Here is a 25,865-nt window from a genome sequence, read left to right as displayed (position 1 = left end):
ATCATTCACAGTAAGATGAAAGCTGCCGTAGCAGTTCAGGAGAGGCTGGCTGCTATCACTTGTAAGTTTCAGTGGGATATTTTTTCCCGTAGTTTCTTCTTGTTCTGTTAAGGCTGAATAACATGAAGAGAAGAGACCATCGGATGCGGCAACTTCCTGCTCTGTGGTTGCTGATGTAGGCCAAACAGACCAAAATAATAGTGCTGAAGGTGAAACAAATGGTGTCAGTATTTTTTTTATTAAGTTGGCACAGAGCGTGTAAAATGTCTGCCCGCATTGGGGTTTTCCTTCAGGTATGGGGATGTCCTCCGAAATAGATTAAACATAAGTTGTGTCCCTCATTCTCCATCTACAAGGACATCTGGTATCTCAGATCGCATCACTGTGCCTATGGTTATATTGCAGATCCTTTTGCAGCTATCATACAGGTGAATTTATATTCCACTTTTCCAAACAGCAGGATTCTAATCTTTCTGTTTGTTATATTCATGGCGGAAAAGACTCAAAGTTCCCCCAGCCCATAAATGTGTGGTGACAATTGTGTGTGTGGCTCCTTTTTATTTCAGAGTCATTAAAAAAAAAAAAAAAAAAGAGGACATTTGTTTCAAAACAAGAAGAACTTTGGCTAATCAAAGTCTAAAGGAACATTCAATTCAAATGTCTAAAGACATTCAATTTGGATTCCGCAAGTCCACATAATTCAAATCCAAATTAAACATGTGATCTTCAAACCTGATTTTAGTCCACTAAAAACAAGTTTCAGACTGAAATGTTTCATTCTGAAATATCAAAAAGAAGCATTTTTACTTATTCATTAAAAAGCATTTATCTGAAAGCACTGCCATTGTGGCTTTCATAGAATATTGCAATAGACTTATGCCTACATTTTTGTTGTTGAAAAGTGTAAAATGAAAAATCTTCCCAACTGTAACTGTGGGACAATTGAAATTCATGGGTATTTTTCCAGATAAAATAATTTCTAAAGTAAAAGGATTATACAAAGTGCTCCTGAAATTTTCTTCTTGAGCATCTATACTTCTTGAGAAACTCGTAACTGAATAAAACCAGCTCCTGCAAACATCATCCTTTGATGGGTATTTTGACCATTATTTATCCTACAATTTTGGAATTAGAACAGAAGTTTATTGTGCTCCCTTCATTTACAAGCATGGCGCAGGGCAGCACGCCTTCTCCCTGGGACCGCAGGAGCGTATGTTAGTGAGACTCGAAAATTGCACCCAATATCACCAGGAGCAGCAGATGGATCTGTCAGCTGTTTTGCTGAAAATAGTGAGTATCTTCCCTGGAACATTCATAAGTTGCCTGAGGCAAAATTTCACAGTGGAAACAGTGAGATTTCTCTTTACATAACATTCCTAGTACTCACGACAGCCTAGGTTCCCCCCGCCCGCCGGATTAAAATACCCATGAAGCAGAGGATGATGAATAGGCACAGCTGGGCTGCCAGAGGAGACTGGCAGAAGTCCTCGGCCATAGCGTGCCCACAGCCCAGCAGAGCTGTGCTGAGCAAACGACATCTCCAGGACGTGCTGCTGTCGCTCCTTTCCTCACGTGCATGGCGGCCAGCGGGGCCTGGTGGGGCGAGCGGGGCCTTGCTCAGCTCAGGGGCTGTGCAGGATGGCTCCAGAGCGGTGCTGGAGATGCCTCCTGTGGTGCTTTGTGTTCAGAAGGCTGTTAAGTGGACACATATCAGTTAAGATTTGCACAGGTAGAGTCTGCTGTGATAAGCAACCTTTGGGCACCGCCTTGATTATATTACCTTCCTGAAGTTAATTCTTGCTACCGATTTTTGATGCTTTGTGGTGCCTGTAGCCAATAATGATGTTAAAATCTCTCCTAATTTTTGTTAAATGAAGTGCTTATTGCAAAAAGGAAATCGGAGGTGTTTCTGAGAGTGAGGTTCGTTGGGGGCCCTGGCAGTATTTGACACTGGCTGCCAAATTTGAGTAAAGCAATGCAGGAGTCCACTTGCTTCTGTGTCCTGCTCAGTTTTGATGACCACTTTAATGATGGGGAGAAATTGCTGTTTATGAATTTACATATTGCTGCTGTAGACTGATAAGTGGTGAAGGTGTGTGCCTGTACCAAGGGGATTTCCACATGATTTCTAAGGTTCAGCTCCAGCTTTTGTCGAATTTCTTGCTTGGAAGCCTGAACTATTCAGTGGTTTTGTAAGAAGAAGCATCGACACACTGGATTTTAGACATTTCTATCAAGTGAAAGTTATTTTAAAAAAAATCCTGAACACAAAGTGGAAGTTTTAATCTACTAGACATCAGCTATATGCATATGCAGACTTTGGATTGAGTTTTGATCTTTTACTTCATGTGGGAAAGGCTTGTGTGATTAGTCTTAATAGGACTAGACTCTTAATTGGGAAGCGTGTGAGCAAGTGCTCGCATGCATAAGGACTGCTTGGTTGCTGGTAAATCAGCCCTGTCTTTTGAACAGAAAGAATGAAAAGTCTTGTCTTGGGCACCCTTGAATTGTGTTTTGTTTGAAATTCGACTGCAAGGTTTGTAACGTGACTCAGATTGTGCAAAACCAAACTGTGTAGTCAGTTCTGGTGAAATTCCTCTTCACAGCCTGACTGCTTGCACAGGAAGGAGTAAGAAGGATGTGTGGCACAGCAGAGATTTGTGAGTGGTCCTAGTGACCAGAAGCAGCAGCACTGATGTCCTGGTGACTGTGGTAGAACAGTTTCGTGCTTACATTTTTCTGCCATTCCACAGCTTACTCAAAAGCTCATACTCAGAGGTTATTGCCAATTGAAAATGTAAGCTGGTTTAGTTTATTCAGGGTGAGGAGCCACATCACAGTTTGAGAGTGGTACGTGCAACATTTGCCCTTTTCAGATGCCTGTTTCTTCCCAGCTGTCCTGCTCACTTACCTGCTCACAAGAGTAGTGCATGAGCTCATGCAACTAGAGAGCAAGAGAAAAATCAAGGTACATTTTACACATTGGGAATCATTTTCATGGGCAGAATCACAAAATTGCGGGGGTTGGAAGGGACCTCAAGAGTTACATTTATAAATGTGCCATGAAAAACAGGTGAGCAGAGTGGGATTGAGCATGTTATGCAAGGGGCCATTAAAATGGGAATCCAAGCTCCAAATGGCCATGTTTGTTGGTATGGCTGTTCAGCAGAGCAGCACACATAAAATCTGAAGAAATTTAGAAGCAGATGGGAGTGAGAAAAGAAGTATTTCATGAGTTGGACAAGGGAAAAATTTCTGATCAAAATGAAGTTCAGAAAAAATAAATGGATGGAAATCAAATGCTTCCAGAACAGTTAAAGGAGACATCAAGGCAGTTCCTAGACAGAATGATGTGGGGGGAGATGCAAAAAACATGAAAGGACGGCTTTTAGTTTTCATTTTTGAGAGGTTACAGCTTCAAAAGAAACCGACTACAACAAAATAAAATGTTTCTCCCTCATGCAGAAGTGATTGGCCATAGGTGCCCATGTTCTTCTATAATTTTGTCCTCTGGAGGGTTCCAGTCCTCCTAAAGCTCTCTCCAGGCAGCCAGTCAAGCTCATTCACCTCAGTGATTAGTGAGAGGCCTGTGGTGCGCAAAAATATTACAAGGAGCCTATAGAGGAGCTCATCATGAGCCAAACAGGTTACTGCCTTGGCAGGATTCCTCTTACTGGTTTGTGAAGATAAAAGGAGGATAGGTAAAGGTTAGTATTTCAAAGCGAGTGTCTTCGATCTTAGGTATTTGGTGAAATTATTCAAGAATAGTTCATCCAAGTGAAAGTAGTTTCTGTATATTGCTGTCAATGTCAATGAAACCTGAAGCCTGATGCTGGCCAAGCGAGCAAAAACTGCCTGTGGGCTCTTTTTGCTTACACACCTGGTGACTCTGAGCTTGACATAAAGTGTATGGGGAGCAGAACTCGGAGCTTGCAAACGTTTGGGGTCAGCTTTGCTGCTTTCAGTTGAGCTAAAACCTCCAGTGTCATGAAAACTACGCAGCACATACTTGAGGAGGGCTGGGTTCAAGCTCAGGAGCTCATTTCTCCCCAGCTGCCCACCCTGTCCCGGTTCTTGGCATCCTACCCAGCCCAGACCTGTTGACCACCAAGGCAGGCACCAGATAATGGCCTGCAGGTCAGGTCCAGTGGTCAGCTGCCTCAGTTCACATCCTGCTGTGTTAAATACACTTCACATCATAATATGTTAGATAATTGGCTCCTCTTTCAGTATGAAATTAATCTTTAAACGTACCGATTTTCAAACAGCTGAGATGTTAGGCAGCTCTGATACATAGGGGACCTTCTGGCTATCACCTTCTGGCTATCACCTGTGCTGCAGTCACTCTGAGCCAGGGATTTTGGCAGAAGCTGCTGCATGGGATTGCGGTGCTTATCCATTACTGCTAACACAAAGCTGTTTACAGGGGCTGAATGCTTTAGGAAACCACCTCCTACTTAGGAGCCAGTGTCATATCTAACGACCCTTCATCTGAGCAGACCATGAGTGCCAGCGCCCGCTGACCACATCTTCTGGAGCCATAGCTTGAACTATGGATCTCTGCTAATTGCAAGGAGTTAACACAAACATTTGTGGAAGCTTAGCAGAACATTTGTGGAAGCTTAGAAGGTCTTGTTCCCAATCATCTGATTTTTTTATGGCCTGTATGCCAAACTGTCAGGTTTAAGTGCTTAGGCTTCAGTAACTTATCAAAGAGAAGATGCTAAGAGATGGCTATTAAAAGTACATTGCTCAGACAAAGGGGGGAAAGGTATAAGAGCTGGAGTTCACTGTGACTGGCAAGTGCAGGCAAGGTGAGATTGCTTTATCATTTTTATAATGTGGTAAATGTTTTAGGCTTAATTTTATGGATGATTATTTGCAACTCAAAATATCTGTTGATAGGTGATTACTTAAGGAACGTGCCTGCATCTGGGTGCAAAATAATCCTGCTGTGATGTATGCATCTCCAGCTTACAAGGGGAATGGAAAAGGTGCATAATGTATTGGACGTGACAGTGATTTGGACACCAAAATGTGTGTAATTCATTAAAAATAAGAAGTATGTTTCTTTGTTGATTGGCAGTGGCCTTCAGCAATTTGGCAGTGCAGTCTGTGTTCACATTATTATGGAATTTCTTAGTTTTCAGAGGAAACCAGGTATAAGCACATGCTATCCATCAAAGGAACAGAGAAGGATATCTCTTTGCAATTGGTGTTACTAATCTTTGACCTAGAGGTATTTAATAAAGTCATTTTGGCCTGCAGTTCTCCAGAGGTCCCATACATGGTGTTTTCTGAGGTCTCTGTGGAGCAGGGTGATGCTCCATAAGAGAAAGCAGGCACAGAAGCGTGGTTCCAGGCACCACTGCACTTGCTGTGAAGCAGAGGAAGCTCTTTTTTGGTGGACTGGAAAAAAAAAAAGGGGGCTACGTCTTCAGTGTCATTTGAATCTCGTATTTGTTTTCTGCCATTTTGATGTCTGAATTTTGTAGCATGCTGTGGGATTTATTGGGCACATAAAATGTACATCCTGCAACTTAAAAATCTACATGTTCCTGACTGTACCCTGAGGATATCTCAAAAGGGGGGGTTCAGAAACTGGGGGAAGAAAGGTTTCATGAATTTTGCAAACTTTTTCCTTTAAGTGCTTTTTTTATACTTGAGTGGCGCTTACGAATTACTTACACCATCTGCTATAATTTAATGCATTACACAATAAAGAGTATCTGCTGTTCTTTGTGTATTTCAATACCAATGCTTTCCTTATCTGTTTTCCCCAGCTTGTCATTCCGTGCAGTAGAGGTTCTGTCATGTGATATTACTCCACGCAGAGGGAAGCCAGAGCAGCTTTACACCACTGGTAAGCAGTCAGAGGATTTGCTTTGGTCATAAATGCAGTTTCACATCTGCATCTCTCTTCTCTCTCCCATGTTGAACATGGCATTTCAACAGCTGAAAATTCAGTGGTTTTCAGCTGAATCAGGATTTGAATTAATAGCTTGTGTCTTTCTTTGGAGCAGTGTTTTTAGCCCTTGTATTGATTTGTGGATATTCCAGAGCGTGCGAGCGTCTTCTGTGAACATCAATGACATTTCCATGCTGAATCAGGGGTACACCACATTAGTTGTGTTTTCAATATTGCTGGTCTCATTCAAGCTCAGTGTGGTATTTCCCACATGCTTGGAGAGCTTTGAAAAACAAGGAACTAATGTTTTCTAAACAGTCATATTTCAGGTTGCTGTATATATATTGTCAAAACACCAAACCACTGTACCAGTGATGACACCTGCGTACTTCACTTACTTCATTCCTACCCCTATGACTCAAAAATTCTTTATTATTCCTCCAAAATACTTTGTGAGGGGAAAGGAAGATGAGTACCTTGGGATGGACTCATATCTTGCAGGGTAGAACCACGTCACCTTATTTTAAGAAATGTATTTTAATTTGTCCTTTAGTGTTGCCTTCATTGAAGAGCTCACTCCATCTTTTAATAGATATCTAAGATGGATATCTATATATCTATCTGTACATAGAAAAGGAGTCTAGACACCCAATTTTGAATCGGATTAAGTTATTATAGAAGATTAAGAAGCATCCATTTCTTAAGTTCCTTGCAATACTCAGTTTACCTTGTCCCCTACCCTGCTCTGTATTTTTTCTATGCTTTCCGTTTTAGATACAGTTTGGGACCCCATACCAGGAGATGAACTTCTCTGGATCAGGTGTGATTTGTCTCACATAGAAATTCTGAATAAAATTACCAACAGCATACTTACATTCAATTAAATCTGTTTCAACACACACATCGTTTAGCCACTCAGTAGGGAAATCCTCTCTGCCACGTTCAAGGAAGGGTAATCGATATGTGCTCACTGGCAACATGTCTGCAAATTTCAAAACACTGTAAGGAGTTAGGTGATGTAGATGACTGTCTTAGTAAATTGTAACCTGACAGCTTCGCTTAGCCGTAATCAATTCCCATCCATGTTGTTCAAAGGCAAATTCTGTTGAGCGTTTTAGTTGTTTCTGACTCAGTGTCAGAAATCGTCAAGTGCCCTGTTCTTGGGAGGGAAGCAATGTGGACATGATCAGAAACTGAGCAGGACGTGTTGTCTGAGGTTACGTTGAGAAAAAACATCAGTCTGGAGGTGAACCAAATAGGTATTCTTACCTCTTAGAACACTGTACGCTCACGCAGGCAGGATAACATTATAAAAACAAACAAACATTCAACAAAGGGAAGATGCAGATTTGTTTGTGCTTATCAGGAAGATGCGAAAGGCCACCTCTGATTCTGTCAAATTGTTCTGTGCAGGAAAATGCTGAGCTTTGGCTGGGGAAGCTTGGAGTCAGGAGGTGTCTGAGCACAGGGCAGTCCCATCACTGGATCTTCACCCATGTTCCTGCTTCTGCAGCAGGTAAGTGGGCAGCAGCGGGAGAACGAGGGAAGTCTTTGATGTGTGTGCACTCACCAGGCAGAGTGCTGTGGGCAGCATGGGCTAGTAGGTGACTTGTGGGGATGACAGCAGCATCTGTCTGCGAGTCTTTAACCAGGCTGGCCAGTCAATACTGCATGTAGACACCTGGTTTGGCCAATGCTGAGAAGTAAAAAGTGTAAATTTCTTGTGCGTTTCCTGTAGACACAGAGGTCAGACTGGGCTTGTGTTTGGATGCTGGATATATTTGAGTTTAAATGTGGGTTTTGGCCAACCTATGAAATGCTGGACAGACAAAACCTTGTCTCTGCTGTATGAGTAGCTTCATTAATGCGTACTTCTTTTCCTAACAAACCAGCCTCCTGCTTCCCAGTGAGCAGGTAAGAAGTGAAAATATTAGCCTTTAAATGGTTGGAACAAGCTGGGAGTAAAATGACTAAGATAACAAATGTGGGTCAGGATCTGTCAGAGCTCACAAAAGACCCAGAACCAATCGATATGATTTCCTCAGCCATGAATACTCGAGTCATACAATTGTATAATGCATCCAGCTCTTTCTAACATGTATGTGCAGCCTCCAAGCTGGGACTGCACTCCAGGCTTTTGAAGTTCAGCCAAAAGCCACTGCATTTCTGGTTCTTTAGCACTTGCTAAAGAAGGGCTCAATAGCACCAGGCTGAATTACAATTTTTGTCCTGGGAAAGAGAAAGAGAGGAAAAAAACTAGCCAGACCAGTAGAAAGCCTTTTGGAAAAAGGATTAATTTGTTAAGGAAAGATCTTGAAAGATCAGATGTGACTTTTCTTCATGAATGGAAGTAGAAATGGTCTGTGTTGCAGTACAGTTTGAGAAGGGTCATTAAGGTAGAAGGGTTACGTGAGAGTGGCTTGAAGGGAATTGATGGATGGAACATGAAGTACACAAAGAAATCGAAAATGAGAAAAATCAGCATAAAACTGCAAGCACACTGTGGGTATAATGCTGTGGTAGAATGAAGCAGACTTTGCAGATGTCTTTGGTGTTGTTTTTTTTGTTCGTTTGTTTGCTTGTTTCTTTGCCTAGTTTTAGATACATTAATTGTGGGCTATGCAGTTTTCTTCCTTTGCCATTTCTGGAGGCTGCAGCAGCCATCCCTTCTGGTAGCGTTGTTTACAAGAACTTTTGCAACCTTTCCATTCTGTGCCCTTATTTTTGCTACACCTGGTGTAGTGATGCCATAGGACATTTTAAGTGTGAATTGATACTCCTTGTGGTATGTCCTCAGGCCTGTTCTGCTCAGGTTATTTACGTTACCTGTTCAAACACCCACGTGCAGCGTGGTTACTTTCATTTGTGACTGAGTGCTGGCTGTGCAGTGGGCGCCTCATGAATATGTTAAGAACTTCCATTGATCTCTTTAGCTACAAATAATCATTACAGCAGCAAAACAAACAGTGGATCAAAAATGTGGGAATGTAGCCCAAAGGATGCTGCTCACTTTTCCTTCGAAAATGGTGTGACATGCAGATTTGAGGTATGGCATACGAAGTACTGAAAGGTATTAATCAGGATAAAAAGCACAGTATACCATTAAGCAAGGAAGAAATAAGCTATGTGTTAGACTCATAAAAAAAAATAATATGAGATAAAGGTACGGGCAGCTAGAGGAAGTTGTCAGTCTTGTGTAATTCCTCAGCACCAACATAGCACTCAACAAATCCCCTACTGTAGTTTTGACTAAACACCAATTTTTGCTCTATAGTGCTATGCAACAGGCTCTCAGTGTGCCTATTTCACCCCAGAGATGCCTGCTTCTTGTGGTGTCAGTAGGGATGCTGCATATACAGTTTGAGGACTTTATAGACACATCCTATGTTCTGCAGGCTAACACGTAAAACTTCCTCCTTCAGTTGTTTAGTTTTATGTAATAGCATTTGCCTGGAGAAATCTGAGCCTGGAATAAGAGTTACTCGAAATTTTAAATCAAAACTGTGTCAGGTTGCAACATCCACCAAGGAGGGGGTGGAGTCACCAACCCTGGAGGTGTTCAAGGAGCGTTTGGATTTTGTGTTGAGGGATATGGTTTAGTGAGAACTGTTGGTGATGGGTGGATGGTTGGACTGGGTGATCTTGTAGGTCTTTTCCAACCTTGGTGTTTCTGTGATTCTGTGATCTTAACTTGTGGGTTGTTGGGCTTAAGAGAAAGTAAACTTTCTGAGATCTCATCCAATGAGAGTGTCATTGTAATGGGAAGGTGATCCAGTGTTTCCCTCCAGATTTTTGTTCAACTCTTTCCTCTTCAATCTCCATGGCTGTAAACCTGAGCAAGTTACAGAGGGAGGTCTGTGTCCATAGCAAGGATAGAGCTGGCTACAGTGCAATTCCTCACCATCTTGTCCTCTTTCAATAAGCCCTGTTGAGAGTCTGAGTTCAATAGTAGCCCACTGTGAGCACAGACCGCAGTGTGTCTGTGAGCATGAGCTGTCAGAGCTGTGTCACTGCACTGTGCAAAGGACGAGCTCAGCTCCATGCTAGCCTGGGGTGGTCAGCACTTGCACTGCTTCATACAATCAGTCCCTTTCTCTGCTTTGATCTCCCTTCTGTAAAAAGATCCATTTCTCTTCTTCCATGAGCACTTCCACAGATAAAGCATTGATGAATACAATGCAGGTAGCCATTGAAGGACTGGAGAACTGTTTATGTGTCTAAGAGATTTAGATGTAGATTATTGCTAGTTGAAACTCGTTCTTCTACAGAGCCAAGAATGCTTTTAGGTCTTCCTTAGCAATAGTTCTGGTCCTCATTAGAAACTGGTGGTTTGCATATTTGAAATAATTGTTCATAATAATTCCTGTCTGGAAGAAAAACCTAAGAAATGTGTAGGACTTACAGCAGCATGATCTATCAGCAGCATGCAGGGCACCAGGCTGGCTTTGGCCCTGCCAGCTCTGCCCAGCTGGCCAAGCAGTGGTGTAGTGTGGCTGTAGTATGACAGTGTTTATTGGTAGCATTGCTTGGTCTCTGAAAAGTTCTGGAGTTTATGCAATCATATCACAACTGGCTTGGGATAATTATTGAATGCAAACAAAAGCAACATTTTTTTTCCCTGCACACAGACCGTAGTTGATGTTGCGCTATTTTGGTTTTGTTTTCTGCTTAACATTCCTCTGTAAGTGCATCTCCTCTGAGGCTTGAAATGAGACAAACAAAACTGAGCCAAAGTGACTTTCTTTTCTGTGTGTAAGGGGATGGACGTTGAGTGATAATGACATACTTTGCGTGTGAGCAGCAGGTGCGAGACCAAATGTCTACTGCGGATTAAAGTAAATATGTTTTTTTCTATATTTAACTGATATGTGACAAAGAAACAATGTTTAAATGTCACTTTCCATGTTTTTTTGTGTGTCTATAATTATACATTCTAATGTGCCAAGTAGCTATTCACTGAAGTTCAAATTTACATAGTAAAGTTGTTCATAACAAGACAAACAAGATACAGTCTAGCATTCATCTCCATGCATCTGGGCTGCCTCCACCCAGCAGTTACACTACCAACAAATGAATGTTTTCTGCTTTCTTGAGTTCACATAAATAGCGTAAATTCCTATAATTAACTGTGATAAAGTCACTCCCCACTATTAAAACAAAGACGTGTTTGTTTATCGGTCCTACTCGCATCCACCACTCTTAACATTACGGTGTCGACTGATGTTTTTTCACTGTGTTAAACAAAGCAGAAATATTCCAGTTGGGCAATGCCACAGTCCCAAGAGCGGCCTCAAAAGCAGGAGCACCAGGCTGTCGCCTGCTGAATGCTCCACTTCTCTGCTGGCTCTTTCTTTCCCTCGCCGCTTACCGCACCCCCTCCCAAAGGCAGCAGTGTCTGGGGGGCAGCTGGGGCACAGGGAGCAAGGCACAGTGAGGAAGGGGAGGAGTAAGCAGACTGAGGTATCAGCATGGGTTGGTTCTTTAGAAGTAAAGCGGTTCTTATGAGCAGCATCTGACATTTGGATGCAGGCCTAAATTTAGTCATAGGTGATTTGTGGGAAAGCTGGTCCAAACTTTTCTGGTTTGTTTTTTTTTGTTGTTTTGTTTTTTTTTCTGTTCCTGACACTAAGCTTAGATTGGTAGCAATATAATTTTATTTTTTTTTTGTATTTGGTTTTGTTAACGCTACAGGCATCAAATTCTGCCCCAGAGCCTCCCTCTTCTTCTCTGTTATCTCTTGAATTTGTAAGTGCACGCTCAGAGCTTAGTGGGAACTTGGGTTCACTTATTTCTTGCATCCGTTGTCTTCCATGTGCTAGGGCTGTGCACAGGTTGTGCCTGCAATGGAAAGATGTGCTTTTCACAGCTTTTAACATCTCAGAAGTACTACATCCTAAGAGATGTAGCCCACAGAACTCACGTAGGCACCTGAATTGCAGCTCCTATGAAAAGGAAGGAGGGAGGAAATACAGCAGTGACAGTTTTGTTTTGCTTAAATTTTTCACAGGGAATAATTTCATAAGTTATGTCATACTGGAAAGCTGGTATATATTTCTTTCTCTGCGTGGGCACATAATCTTCTGTGACATACAGATTACTGGAGAGAGGATGTGCAATAGTGATATGATGCTGGTGGCAAGAAATGGGGTTCGTTCTATACTTTCTCACGTCTTTACCAGCATGTGTTCCTCTTAGTTACACTGGGAGTTTATTCAAAAATTCACTCTTCAGAGAAATTAGCTGTAATGGAGAACACAAGAGGAGATTGATAGTTGGCAATCTTAAGTAGCAGAGATGCTCAGAAAGAGCATTACGAAATTCGGAGCCACTGGTGACATTCTGGTTGTTGGTCATCAAAGAAGTAAGAAGTGATTTTCTTCAAAGGTGGTTTCTTCAAATAGTAGAAATAAGAATCTTTCCCTTCAGATTTTAAAAGCAGACTGTATGTAGCTGCTTCCTTCCTTATGGATTTTGCTATACATAATTACCATGCATGAACAGCGCAGTGCATGGATTATACAGCAAATTCTGTTTTAGCCATGCAAACTCCCAGTGACACTGTGGGCTCTAGCAGCTGTGAAGATGTGATTACAGTCTTTCATGTTAATATTGGGTGCCTTTAAGCCTGCTGAAGCTGTTCCCAGGTCAGCAGAACTAGAACAAACTAGCTAAGACTTCACTAAAACAAAGAGATGGTGTAGAGGATTTTCTGTGAAAAATAAAGAAAATTAAGATCAGCAAGTCTGTTAAAGTGCTGCAGGAGTTAATTGTTCAATCTCCACCCCAGAACAAGGTGCAAGTCCCAGCTAGGTTCCCAGACTGTGCTTATCACTTGGCCTCAGATGACAAGTTATTAGTATTGCTCCACATGGATATTTACAGGGTAAAACTAGTTCTGGCCTCATTCCACTGGCTGCTGTGTTACAATAGGTGGCGAGAGATGTGATTTGAGGTAGCGTTCTGAACAGAATCCAAAGGCAGAAGACAAAGCCATCATTCCTCATTGAACACTGAGAAACTGAGGCACGAAGAGACGCAGTGCCCTGCCCAGGGCTGCTCAGCACGGCCCTGCCAGGACAGGGAGCTGCTCTGTTTCTGGAGCAGCTGGTGTGAGCCTGGGCCTTTCCTGTCCTGCCACCAGCTGGCCCAGGGAGTTGAGCCTGGAGCCGGGCAGTTTGTGAGTTCATCCTCCTGCACTAAGTAGTCTCCTCTAAGAAGTGGATCAACGGATCAATGAAATTTTGCAGCTGTAAATTCTGCTTTTGGGTAAAAGCAGTTCAACTGGTTGTCTCTAATTTCTGCCATGTATTTTAAGTCTTGGCTTTCGTGTTCTTTCCAAGAGGAGAATAGAAACACAAAAGCTGGGGAAAGTGGGCTTTTTTTTCTCCTCCTAACTCTAGGCTTACCCTGGGACCAACCTATTTTACATAACTCAGTACAACTATGAAAGGAAGAACTAAGAAAAAAGCCAACAGACCCACTTAAAATATTACATCCCCAAATACCACAGAGCCTCATCTCTCTATAATCCTATTTTATTTAATGGAACCCCTTGTGTCCAATTCACCTCATATTTTTATTAATCTCTGTGATGTTCCCTAATGATCCTGTTATAAAGACATCACAGCACATGGCACAAGGACAATGCACATAAAAAGTTAAGAATGCATTTAACTACCAACCATTGATTAGTGTTCTTGATGAGTTTAAATACTACCTGGGAAAGGCTTTCTATCAAATTCAATTGGCTGCAAATGCATTAAGCTTAATGAAATTCAAGATTTGGGTATATATGAATGTTTTTTTTCATAGAGGAAGTGCCTTTGCCACGAGAATGTGCACTCGCTATTCAGCCTCCTGCCTCAGGGGAAGGGGTGGCAAAAGTCAATATGTGTGACCCCCCTCCCTCCCAGAGTCTGACCCAATTCCCATTCCACTTAATTTGCTATAAATCACGAGAAATATCTTTGGCATCAGTGAAATTGCTCTGGTCTTAATAGTTCTTGTGATCTGAGGGTGGAGAGGAGATGAAAGATATTGTCTGCTTGTAAGATCCTGGGAAATGTCAGTGTGGGATCAGGTAGTGGATTTTGGATAGGACAGAACAGCACTGCTGCATCAGCATCGTGGCTTCAGCTTCGAGGTCCCTGTCAGCTGCCAGCATGCCTGCGTCAATTCCCTAGGGCTGCCAGGGGGAAGCAGAGCAGGACACACTGGGGACGTCCACAGAAAATGTAGTCATGCTCGTTTCAGAGAAGGAAAACTGATACAGAGAATGTTGGTGATTATGTTCAGGTCGTGGAATAATCCAGTGGCAGAATGAGGAGCAGTACAGGGCTCCTCCTGGCCTTCCAGGAGCTCGGGTGTGTGGGTATCAGGCACTGCATGGTAATCACACAGGAGCACTGCGTGGTAAGTAGGAAGGATACTCTCATTCCCATGAGCATCCTGCTGTGACAGCTAAGCTGCAGCACGCTGACCAGGAATACAGATGAAAAGGCACAGCAGGGCAGCAACATGTACTAAATCCTCATTTTAGTCTGCCATGGGGCACCTACTCTATGTGGCCAACTTCCCTACTCTCAACACTGTTTTGTGCTGTCATGAAACTTCTCAGATAGGCACAAAGCCATTCTTAAACCACGTTTTACTTTTTCCAGAGATGCTGTTCACCTTCAAAGGAAAGCCTATCTACTTGCTGTGTCTGCAAGAGAATTTCAAAAGAGCTCTGAAGGCTGCAGTACAAATCAGTGGTTTTGCACAGTTCTAGGCAGTGCATGCATTCTGTCACCTCTTCCTGGACTGTAGTGTAGTCTTTACCTTCCAGACTTGTTCTTTTCTGTTCTCCAGACTTATTTAATTCAGAGTAGTTTGCATATTGGTTACCACACATATTTTCTTTGGCACCATTTTTTCCAAAACCTTTCCATAAAACTAAAAATATAACACACTGAACAAACCACTCCATTACCCAGAGAGAAGAACGTATTACTGAAACTCAGGAAAGTATGTTGTGAGCTATTCATTTTAGCTTCAGCTTCTGTCATAAAATTCTGAAAAACAAAAAAATCTGGAACATGCAATTAAAATAATTGTAGGTGTGCAAATGTCTGCCTCCAAGCAAGGAATTTAATAATACATTAAAACCTTTATTTTTGATGCTAGCAAAATATACAATTATGCCCATACAAACTGCCATTGCATCACTTCTTGGGTTCATGGAGGAAACTTCACCTACTTCTATTTCTACTACATGGCATGATGTTATTGCAATTCTTACTTAATTTAACAGGGCAGTGTGCTCTGCAGCACACTGAACTGAAAATGACACATGCTTCTATAGTAAGATTGTATTTACTATTAATTTATCTTGCCCTAGGGAGTTCTGGTTAACATTCCAGTGATAATTGACCCTGCCTCATTTAACTCTTTCAGAAGTGCATCCTCACTCCCAGCAGTGCCTTGATACTCAAAGACACTGAACCACTGGCTCAAGACCTGCATTTCTAACTGCGGGAGTGTTTCATACAACATTCCAAATTTCTAAGATTTAGAAGAAAAACAGCAGTCTCCGGATACAAACTTTAGCAGGCGTCTTTCAAACTAGTAGTTATCCCTGCCTGCACAGGAAGAAGTGTCATTTTGTCATATACCAGCAGATGCAGTGCAAATTAATGGCTTTTTTGTCAATGGGAGGCTCTGCTGGTACTTTAGCAAGATCCCCATCATGTCTACACGTGTCTATATCAGTCAGTGGAATGAAAAATAGTGCCTCTGCCTAAGAACTGGGCTTTGCTGGTATATTTTAAGATATACTTTTAAATGCTCCCATTCAGTGTGCCTGATCTTTATCCAGCTATCACTGGTGTTGTACATTTACCACATGGATCCCCACTGTTAGTAAAAATGTGTTAAGGAGATAGAACATACAGCGTTTACTTGTGACATCAAAATAATGTTACTGTTACAGTTAGTTACACAGACTGTCTCCCCAGCTTCTTCTTTGGCCATGTGCTGATGGGTTAGTGACTCAGAAAGCTCCTTCCCATGGACTTAGCACACAGCAGTGTGATAACAGAGCAGCGTGGTACGGTGCGAGGTGAGCAGGTAACATACCAGATGATGGCATCCAAGAATGACCATCGCTGAGTGGGGCTGTGCCCAGCCAGGGCCTGAGGTGCCGGGAGCTCTATGGAACTGCGGCTCCCATCCGCAGCCAAACTCACCCCTTCCCCTTTCCTATAACACAGTGGTGTCTCATGCTTCTGGCTTGCAAGACCTTCCACATCGATCTTGACTCCCAGCAGAAGATTAAGTGTGACTTCTTTTATATGTAGTGTATTTCTTTATAGGTCCAAATTTTGCCACAGATGGAGGATCACGCTTTTCTTTGAAGGCTGTGGAGCATTTGATCTTGTCCTAGCTGTAATGCCCAGTGCTGTTGACATACAAAACTGCAACGTATTGCTTTGCCAGAGCAGCAGAGGTGGATGACACCTGAGACACCAGGGATTGTCCCGTGGCTTTGCCATTGCCCCGAGGAGCATGATTTCAGTTCCGGTGGTAATGCCCTACTTCATCACACACTGCTTACTTTGCTAATCCGAGAAGTGGCAGTCATAAACACCGATAATTAACACCAACAGTGAACACTTAAGATGTGAAAAATTATTCCTCCTGCCTCCCTCTTGAAGCTATCCCGTAATTACCATTATCCTCATTTTACATAATCGCGGTATTTGCCACTCATTCACCTCGTAACCAGCAGTAATCTGAGCACTGGCAATGCCTGCTGGGTTGTTTGCATGCCCAGATCAGCCAGCTGTTAGCATGCCAGGCAGGCACATAGCGCCACTGAGATACTGTTAGTTAAAACACCAAACCATCATCTCGGATAGGACTGAGAAAGGGCCTAGCCTCTGCTCAGGCTTGCTGCTGGCCTGTGAATGCAGCAACACATTACTGGGCCACAGAACTGCTGTGAGAACTGCTGTCTCTCCTGCCATGCTGCTCCTTGCCATTCATTCCCACCTCATTTCATGGTTCATTGCCCCAAAACGATGTCCCTCAGAAATCACAGAATCATAGAGTCCTTTGTGTTGGAAGGGACCCTTAAAGGTCGGTTAGTGCAATAACAAGGGTACCTGCAGCTCTGTCAGGTGCTCAGAGCCTGGTCCATCCTGATCTGGAGTGTCTGCAGGGATGGGGCATTCACCACCTCTCTGGGCAACCAGTTCCAGTGCCTCACCACCCTTTCTGTAAGAAACTTCTTCCTTACATCCAAGGTAAATCTCCCTTCCTTTAGTCTGAAACTGTTTCCCCTTGTCCAATCACAGCAGACCCTGCTGAGGAGTCAGTCCCCATCCTTCATATAGCTCCCTTCAGACACGGAAAGGCCACTCTCAGATCTCCCCAGAGCCTTCTCTTCTTCATGCTGCACAGCCCCAGCTCTCTCAGGGAGGGTGTTCCATTCTTGGAGTTGTTTTTGTGGCCTTCCTCTGGACACACTCTAACAGGTCCACATCTCTCTTGTGTTGAAGACTCCACATCTGGATGCAGTATTCCATGTAAGGACTCGCCAGCACAGAGCAGAGGGTCACCTCCCTTGACTTGCTTATCACACTTATTTTGATGCAGCCCAGGATACAGTTTGCTTTCTGGGCTGTGAGGGTGTAGGGCATGGAGCAGGAGCAACTGACTCCCTTTCAGCCACTTGCAGCTGTGCCTAACATTTCTGCCCCTCATGTCTTCTCCTCACCTTCAGGCGCAGCAAGATGTGGATCAATCAGTGGGGAGGGGTTAATGTGAAGGAGCAAAGAGCACTAGAGATTCCTCTGTGCCTCCTTCAGATATTGGCGAGATGGACTTTTTAAATGCAGATTATGTAATGTGTTTGGGGACTACTTAGAATAAATGTTATTGACAGCCATTACATTGTATAGTATTAATAAGCATTTAGGGAATTTTTTTAAAGGTGAAGTATTGACAGGAAAGACCATAACAGCTACTTCTGGGCCATTACAATTTATCTTCTAAATCAGATTGGGTTTATGGTTCACTGACATGTTTCACCCTATTACCTGCTAAAGGGTGGTTAATGACAATGTGTTTGCTACGCGTGATACTGCAGCCTGTGACACAGCACATCTACAATAGAAAGGCCTCACAGAGAAGTGCTCCTCTGAGGAAAGCTGTTCACTGCAGATCTTTGCAGGGCTGGCTCTTAATAGCTATATAATAACATAAAACAAAGCATTGAATTTGGTCTCTCAGGGTAATGTCTAAACTTGCTGATGGGTCCAATTCTGTTAAATCCTGGGTGAAGTACAAGCCTTGGCTCTATGGATTTCCCTATAACCAATAGAGGCCAAGAGCCATGGTTGATATTAGTGCTCTGGCTCCTCTGGCAGTAATGGAGAAGCACAAGTTGGTGCTTGCTGTTTCTGGGCAGTGCAGAGCTTTCTTCTCTAAGCGCCACTTTCAATTCAGCCCTTGATTAGTCATGAACTGAGGTCATTTTAGGGTTGACTGTGTGGGTAAAAACAGTCAGTTACAAACAGCTGAAGTCAGACAGCATTCACCTCTACCGTGGTCCTTTCCTTGTTGGAAATGTTTTCACAAGTAAGAGAAAATAAGGATGCAGCACTGTCCATAAGTAATTCTAGTCTGTAAATAATCTAAGGTTGATTTCTTGGTCTGCTGCTTTTATCTTTTCACTCATACTAATTTGACTTTATGTTCATTTTGCATTTTTTGCCACTGAAATATGAAGCAATTAATATGCACCTGAATTCATCTGTCTCCTGCCAAAAGGTAATTTCTTCTTCATCTGGAGAACTGTCTAGAATTGAGACTTCCTGTCCATCTGTTTCCTCTTGCCATGCCAAAGCACTCCAGAAACAAAACAGGCGTGAATTAACTTGTTTATCATGAACCCTCACCTTTCCAACATGAAGGTGATAGACTTTCACACACATACAATGACCCAGATTTGAACGACAGTGTTTTTTTCCCATGAAAACAATAGTTCCCTCCCTGATGACACAGGTGTGCATTGCCACGCTTAACTTCTAACTCCACCAACTCCTTTGCTGGAAGCAGCCAGTAGATAAGCTGAGTTTTGTCCAGGCACAATTCTTTTGGCACAGAGCTTCCTTCTCGTGGACATCTTTTGAATTGTTGAATATCTCTTGTGAATCCCACTCGTGCCCTCCATCAGCAATAAAGGCTGCTCTATTTCCACCTAAAGCCAGCCTGCTGTCGGGATGCAGGCTGCTTTGGATAATGAGACCATCTTCTGCTCTTTGTTTTGTTTGCACTGGATTTTCCAAACGCCCAGCGAGTGCCATTCAGTCCCTCAGTTAACATTTACACTGCAATCAGCATCCTGCACCCTGTTCTATTTTCTGCAGACATGTAAATAGAACCCTTTTGTAAACTTCGTTTAATCATAGTGCCATATTATGGGTTGTCTAAAACAGTGTCAAGAGATCCTGTTTCCTTTTAGCTTCACCATTTGGCTAAGGTATAATCTACAGTACGTCAACACAACACATCTCTCTATTGAGTGTAGAGGTGAGATACAAAGCTTTCAAAGCAGGCAGATTCTTTAGCTGTTTCTTGGTTTCCTCAAGCACTTTGTACATGAAAGATTGTTTCCTTATCTCTTGGAAAAGCTTTTGGATGAAATTAACCCCAGTGTAGAGGGTCAGCCTAACGGCCCCTGCACTACTTAAGTCCTACTTAGAACCTATTCTGAGAGCTTAAATCGGATTTGTGTGGTGCACAAGGTGTGTATCCCCCTGTGACTAGATAAAAAAAAAGGTATTATTTATACTTAACGATTTCAGGTCTTTCTGGATCTATTTTATATGGTGCAGTTTGGGGGAACTCTGAAGTAGGAAGTCAGTAACGTGTGGCTTTCTGAAGCTGTCCAGCAAACGTGGAGTAACTGGGCCTGGCTACCTGTGGTGCTTCTGGCATCTCCAGACACGGATGTGCAAGCATTACTGCAAATGCTGATCTGATCACCAAGGTCCAAATCCCACAGAGCTGCTCCAGGAGAACACAGGTGGAAACACAGCCCCCCCACCTCTCTCCCTTTGGGGTGATGCACACCCTGGGTCAGATGGCAGTGAGAAACCTCAGTCTTCAGTAAAATTCAGGGGAGTAATTGTAGCTGCTCTCTGAAAACTTCAGAAAGAGAAGTGTTAATAGCTTTTCATATTGTATTTTGCCTCATAGCCAATGCACAGGAATTACACAGCTCTTTGTCCAATTAAAAGAAATCTGGTACAAGTTGCCAATTTAGCTGTCTCAGTCTACAGTAAGCATGTTTGATACCAAATAAATAGTCTCAGATGCCTTTTTTTTTTTCATTTTCCTTCTTGAGCATTCTGAGTAGGGTTCTTCATTGTTTGACATAAGTGCGAAATAAATCCAAAACGCCAGCCTAGTGTGAGCCTGTGACAGAGCTGTAGGTACAGATACAAATGAGAAAATCAGGGCCCAGATGAACACTAAAAAGATCTAATGGTGCATTTGTCAGTCTCAGTTCTTCCCAGCCAGCTTTGTGGGCAGCTGCAGTAGATAGCCTGATGGCAGCCGTGGCACACCTATGTCTCAGCTAAGAATACAGTCCTGCTGTTTCCAATTAGGTCAGTCTGGCACTTGTCAAGTCCTAAATTCAGGTTGTCATTTTGGACATTTATAAATGGAAACAAAGCCATGTTCCTCCATCATGCCTCTAAATAAGTTCAAAAACAATGCTAAGTCCATTTTAAGCTCCGGGTCCACCCAGCAATCTTATTTCCCTTTTTGGTCAATTGATCTTTCTATTATAATGTGCAGCCTCAGAAGTTTCAATGATATAAAATCACTTTCCTCTCCCACCTTGGGATCTATGAAGCTTGTCTTGCTTGACCTTCTAGTTCCAAAAGTTCATTTGAATGTATTCTTATAGTGGAGGTGGGATAAGGGACAGTTGCACTGTAAGTGGAATGAGTTATTTCCTAATATATCTGTGGTTTTATTGAAATGTGCACCATGGAATTAGGAGCCTCATTTCTCTGGGGGTACCTGCTGCTGTGGGCCTTCTCAAATCATCTGTCTCAGCATGGTGAAGAATTTGTAAGGCCAAATTCTAGTACTGATTAGTTGGTGCTGGCAAACCCTCTTCTAAGAATTCAGAGCCTGGAACTGAATATCTTGCAGATGCCCATTAGAATTAGAGAGAAAGGCAGTTAATACATTTGGGAGGGTATTTTTCTCTTCAGAGGACTTGGTCCCTGGAGTGTGTTTCTGGTTGCATCTAGAGATGTACCTAGAGAAATCTGTAGAGATTTCTGCGTATTGTATAGAAGTGAGCAAGCAGGAAAGTTTTCCAGGAGCAGCAGCTGGCACTGGTGAACGTGTTTAGTGAATGTCAGTGTTCAGGTAGTCGGGTGTTCTTTCTGTCTCATCTCGGAACTCACCGATGGCACAAAGGGTCTCCTTCCTGTAAGTCCCAGCATTGGCTGTGCTGTGTACAAGCCTGCTCAGATACAGTGGGATCCAAGCCATAGGGGAGTGGAGCTCCGCATTGACTAATTTGCTGGGAGTGAGCCCCACCCTCGGCTGGAATCCCTGTTAATGTAATAATCATCCTGAACTGGGAGTGTTAATGGCAAAAAAAAACCCTGGGAGAACAAGCGCTACAGGAGGAGGTGAAAGATGTGGGCAGATTAAAAAATAGAGCGCCAAATTCTTGGCTAGAGTAAATAAATAAAGCTCTTTTGAAGCTACTGGCGAGACACCAGGTAACCTGACCCAAAATTTGTACAGGTGGGTGAGCCCTTGCAGGACAAAGCTCCATATGTTTGTCATTACTTTAAGGTATCCCATTGCTGCTCAAGCCCTGCGCTTCCACAGCCTTCCACTTCCACTGCTGTGCAGAAAGCAGAGCAACGAGCAGAAGGCTTCTTCTCTGAGAAGGCCATGTCATAACATGCCAGATGCGGACTAGAGAGGTCCCATCTCCTTTTCCTTGCAGGCTTTGCTAACCCAGTGCAGACCACTGGTACATAGCAAAGCTCATGGTGGGGGGAATTGGCACGGCTGAGGGTCAGAAGGACTCGGCCCCCAGCTGCAGGTGGGAAGGAGCTCACACACACGGCACAGTGCAAGGGGTGCTTGAAGGCTGGCCTGATGTGCCAAGAAATGCCTTCCAGTCTGCCCATCCACCTTGCAGTGGTTCTCAAAGCTAGCAAAAAAGACAGTCCTATGGTAATAAAAATAAAAAAATAAACCACAAATCAATGTGATATTTGACTTGGCTTTGGGATCCATTTTTCTGAGCACATTTAAAGCTATTATGAGTAACATGGTGTTTAGCTTTCAGCTAATGTAACAGCTTGGAGAAGAAATGCATTTTGCTCTGGACTTGCTTATTAGTCAATGGAAAAGTATAACCACAAACAGTACAGCTCCATTTAACCACTGTATTAAATATTAAATTTGAAACTGTCACTACCAATTATTTTCAGTAGGTCATAATGGTTTGAGGCTTAAGTAATATGAAATAGAAGCCAATCAGTCTAATCAAATGAAAGTATTACTGGTGGGATAGTGCTGCATGGCAGGGTGCAGTGGTGCTGAACCTCGGTTTCTGCTTTTTGTTTCTTCGTGCCGTTTGTTCCTTCGTGGCTGACTTCCCTTAGTGTTGTTGATGAGATTGGTGACTCAGGGAAGCAGAGGCCAAAAGCCTGGAAAGTTTCAGGGCTGTGTATATATCTTCTGACAGGACTGATGTCCAGCGTGTTGCCACATCCACTCTGCAAAGAGCTTGTTGAGCAAAATCAGAATTTCACTACTTAAAGTAACATAATGAGATTGAAACATACCCTGCATTGCCTGCACGTAGGAGGAAAAGGCTGAGAGTCCTGTTTGAAGGCTGTGGATGAAAAGATGCTGTGAATAGTTACAGGTGCTCCTGTACAGAAAATGGATTTAATGAAATCCTGTTCACATTAGAGGAATCCAGTGGTGATGATCAGAAGCATCAGATCTGCATCTTTATTTATGGCCAGGTGATCGATTTGCCGGGGGAGATTTTCAAGTGTTCTGTATCTACAAGCATAAGAAAAAGTACTTGGTGTCCAGTTCCATACAGCTCCGGCCCTACTTTGCAAAGCCCTTTGGCACGTGCTGAAGTTCAATTCAAGCAGAAATTAGTTTCCACACTGGTCCTGGCCTTGAGGCAGCCAGCAGCATGGCTTCTTCTGCTGCCTGACAGTCCTTAGTCAGCCACTGAGAGTGGGCAGGCAGCTGGCACACCAGGCCTGCCTGTGACTTGTCTGGGCTCAGTGCATGCTGCAAGTGTCTCTGAGGTGCGTTTGATTCAGATCTGTGCCTTCGAGTGAAGCCAGGTTTTGTCAGAAAGATTCCTGACCAGGGCTAGCCTTATTGTTCTCATGGTTCAGCTGAGGTCAGTAATGCATGTAATCAGTACCAGGGTGTGGATGCATCTGGCAAGTAATGGCAATACCCCGGCCTGTGAAGATTTTGCTCTGAATGACAGTGCTATAATTAAGTCTCCAAATTCAGGACTCTGAGCCAGAATTGAAGTTCGGGAACTTCACAGAGGTAGGGGCCAGCTGTGAAGCTCATCTCGGGATGTGGATTGCAATTTCCCAAAGCCCTGGGGTGGTTTGGTTCTGGGGGAAGATGCTCAGGATCTGTATAAAGAGATTGAGCAAAGATAGTGAGTTCTCTCACACAGCCCTAGACTGAGTAAACAGGTTTGCAATAATCAGCTGTTGACAGATGGCAGCAAAACACCTGTGAGTGACTAAACTTTTCAGCCACTTAGTCAGAGCTCCAGGAAAACCTAGTGCTGATTCTCAGAAATGAGCAGCAGATCTTCCAGTGCGCTCCGTATCTCCCACTGCTTTCTTCTTTAGCCACAATAAAATGCTTTTGGAAGAAGCTAACGTAGGTTGATCAAATTAATTTGGCACTGATTTAATCCTACATTTAAAATATGTGAGATGTAACACTAATCTAGGTGCAACCGCACTGTAATTAGTGTTTGGCTTGCTGCACTTTACTAAATGCACCTGACTCAGCTATTTCACAGTTAGATATAATTCTGCTTTGAAGCCATATTTACCATCTGCAGCTGAAGTATTTGCTTAAAAGTACCCTATAGACAATAAGGCACTAGTCCCATTGTTCTGCTGTGCTTTGCTGATATAATGACCCAGATGCATACCCAAAAGACTACCATTTGTTTGCAAGTGTTAGAGCCCCGTGTGTTGTGGGACACGTCTTGAATTTCTGAAGAGGTGGTTTCACAGTACAACAAAGAGGAGTTTGTAATTGGACTTCTTGTTAACTTGGAGGCTCCCACCACAGAGCCACTTCAAAATCGGGGCAGTGGGAGGGTTTTGCTCAGTTGTATGGGAACAAAGTGAGTGAAGGTGGGCAAAACAACTGTAGTGTGCTGCACTGGAGGGCTCTGCCTCACAGCTCTGCCTCTGCATTAGGCCGTCTGGGCTGGGGCGCCCAAATCCCTGTGCAGGGGGAGCTCAGGTCTGCACCCCAAAGGACACCGTGGGCCCTCACTCCCAGCAGCATTGTCAGTCTTCAAGAGTTCATCTTCAGTCTTGTGTTATTTGCTTAAAGTTTCACCCTATGTATTCCAGTGGTGAGGAAAGTGTCTCAATTTTCATGTAAAAAAAAAAAAAAAGAGTTTTGATTTCTTACGATTACAGAGAAGAACTTGAAAACATAAGCTTTAAAGGCTGAAAACCCAGGAGGCATTTAGGTGTGATTTATGTGTGTGTGACTCCTGGTTTCCCAATGCTGAGGGTTAGTAACACAGCCAGCTTTGTTTTATGAGGTAGAGTGGAGCTGGAACACTTCAGATAATGGAAAGTCCCTGGTAATACCGATACAGCTGGTTCTGCACTGCTCCCCACTGCAACTGTTTGCAGAGGGCTCTTGTCTGAGCTGCAGCACCTCATTCACGTCACACATGCGCCATGATCTGCAGCGTGTCACAGCACAGCGGCAGCGCCCTGCAAGCAGGGACTGCAGTGCTGCAGGTATTGCAGGGGTAGCGTGGGGCTGGCAGAGGTGAGCGTGGGCTGTGGGCAGCCCTGGCTCCATGCACGGCTGCTGCGGTGCTGTGCACGAAGGCAGCTTGCAGTGCCTGTACTTGTAGCAGCCTATGGCTGCAAGGCACGTAGTCTGGCCCTGGCCAGCACACGGATCACATGTGGATGACTGCATGGAAAAAAACAAGATGACACTCTATAGAGGTCAGGTATTCTGACTGGGCCTCATTTAGCCCCTAATCTGTGGATCTGGACTGCAGGTTTGGAAAGCACCTTACTCGCTGGCTGAGCCTCTGCAGATGTAACTGCCGGAGCCTCCAAGAGAATCTGACCCTTGTGCATAGAGCCCTGGCCTGGCTGGGGTGGAATTTCATTGGCTATATGCACAGAGGGATGATGGACACATGGTTTCTGTGGCCAAATTAACTGATTAGCATGTTGTTTTGCTATGTTGCATATATTTTACATGTTTGGAGGCACACTGGAGATGTGTAGATCATTGTTCTCAAGAGCTTGAGGAGCCAGAGAAGCCCCTAAACTGTCTTTGATTTTACTTCCACTTCATTTGTGTGAATTTCAGACATTGAGAAATAATGAGATTTGACTGAAAATACCAACAGCCTATTTGGATGGTTGAGGAATTTCTGCTGTTAAACTTCTTAGCCATGAGTTGGATTTGTCTCATATCGTAGATCTTTGTTCTACACTGAGGGAGCAGCAACAAGGATATTTCTTCTTGCTGCTGTCAGCCTTGTTTTTTCTTAATGCTTTGAAGGCTCTTCTCCTTCCTTCCCTCCCCAGATGTGATGTGCCTTCAAGGTAGAAAAGTATGCTCTTTCCCACTGGTCTCTTTTCCAGCC

At 43.4% G+C, this 25,865-nt stretch overlaps 1 long non-coding RNA gene across 1 annotated transcript in view; it reads left to right on the top strand.

Annotated features, from left to right (window-relative positions):
• The window catches only part of LOC125699405 (uncharacterized), a 315,820-nt gene that overhangs the window by 213,707 nt on the left and 76,248 nt on the right, over positions 1-25,865 (top strand). Inside the window, exons 5-6 of the long non-coding RNA XR_007379534.1 lie at positions 5,784-5,863; positions 7,322-7,424. This is a non-coding gene — a long non-coding RNA (uncharacterized LOC125699405). The remainder of the gene's footprint in view (positions 1-5,783; positions 5,864-7,321; positions 7,425-25,865) is intronic.

This window comes from Lagopus muta, chromosome 12 (assembly GCF_023343835.1).
Source record: "Lagopus muta isolate bLagMut1 chromosome 12, bLagMut1 primary, whole genome shotgun sequence".
NCBI lineage: Eukaryota > Metazoa > Chordata > Aves > Galliformes > Phasianidae > Lagopus > Lagopus muta.
Note: the sequence above shows the minus strand (reverse complement) of the source record. Positions and strands in the feature narration are given on the sequence as shown.